Genomic DNA, 1,340 nt, shown 5'->3' with positions numbered 1-1,340 from the left:
CTTAAAGATGCAGCAGTTTTGTTCAAGACTTCATTTCTTATCCATTGTGTGTCCAGAGAGAGGAGAAGAGTATAAAGGGTGAGACAGGCCAGAACATTTAAGAGGAGAAAATATGGTTCATTAGACATTCATGCTATGAGGAATACGCCACTGAGTATTTAAGTTAAGTACAGAGGTGTTTAGTGGAAGGTGAAGGGTGGGGATGGAGTCACTGATGGTGTTTCTACTTTAATTCTATTCAGTGGTTACTCCACTTTTGGAAGTTAGATCCTTAGATCTGTGCTTAACAGAATACTTCCCATTTATTTATGAGTATAATTTCAGTACATTTCTTCATGGTCATCAGAGTCCTCAGTGATTGTGAAAGGCATTCACTTCTGACTCCCTTTCTTAGAGAACTTTACTGCTAAAATTATTGTGATGTTAATATGTTTCTGTTGGACTATGTAAAAAACATTTAGAGAAAAGGAAAAGCATAGATAACCAAACCTTTTTTTTTCTAAAGGTGCTTTTCAAACAAGTCAATAAAGAAATTTAAGTGACCTAAAAACATCCACAGACCTGTACAGGATCAAAGGAGACAAGATCCCAGCACTGTAGAGAAGTGGACACAAATCATCCCTAATCAAGAAGCTATTTGCTTATTATTATTATTTCTGCTGGAAAATAGAAAACAGCTTTCTCTAGTGGGATGTCACATATGAGGCAAGTCCAGGGCAGTACATATACTTACCAGACTCCTTTGTGTGTGTGTGTGTGTGTGTGTGTGTGTGTGTGTGTGTGTATGTGTGTGTGTGTGTGTGTGAATTTTTAATTTTAATAATTTTTATCTTACTAGTTATGTGAGTGTATTTTGATATTTGATTTCTTTTGAGAAAGAGTGGGGAGAGGGAAGGGGGAGAGAGAGGCGGGAGAGAGGGGGAGAAAATGAAGTAGGGTGGGAAGGGAGATTAGGAAGATCTGGTAAGATTTGGAAGAGCAGAAAACATGATCAAAATATGTTGTTTGTAAAATGTTTTAAATCAATCTTTTTAGTAAAAATAGGACTAGAAAGATAGCTTAGCAGGTAAATGACCTACTATAAACCTGGCAACTTGAGAGATATCCTACATGATACAAGGAGACATACAACTCTTAGAAGTTGTCCTATGACTTAGACAAAAATACTCTAGCATGCACAGGGCCACACATACAATGTTTGAACACATTCTTTTAGTTTTTCTTTCTTTGAAGTACCATTACTTTAGAGCCAGTTCCTTTGAATAAAAATCCATGAAAAGATGAAGGATTACCTCTCTGTCTAGAAAATTGTTCATTGTTCTGATTTCTCCAGTTTTTCT

This window comes from Mastomys coucha, unplaced genomic scaffold (genome assembly GCF_008632895.1).
Source record: "Mastomys coucha isolate ucsf_1 unplaced genomic scaffold, UCSF_Mcou_1 pScaffold13, whole genome shotgun sequence".
Taxonomy (NCBI): domain Eukaryota; kingdom Metazoa; phylum Chordata; class Mammalia; order Rodentia; family Muridae; genus Mastomys; species Mastomys coucha.
This window is presented reverse-complemented; position numbering follows the sequence as displayed.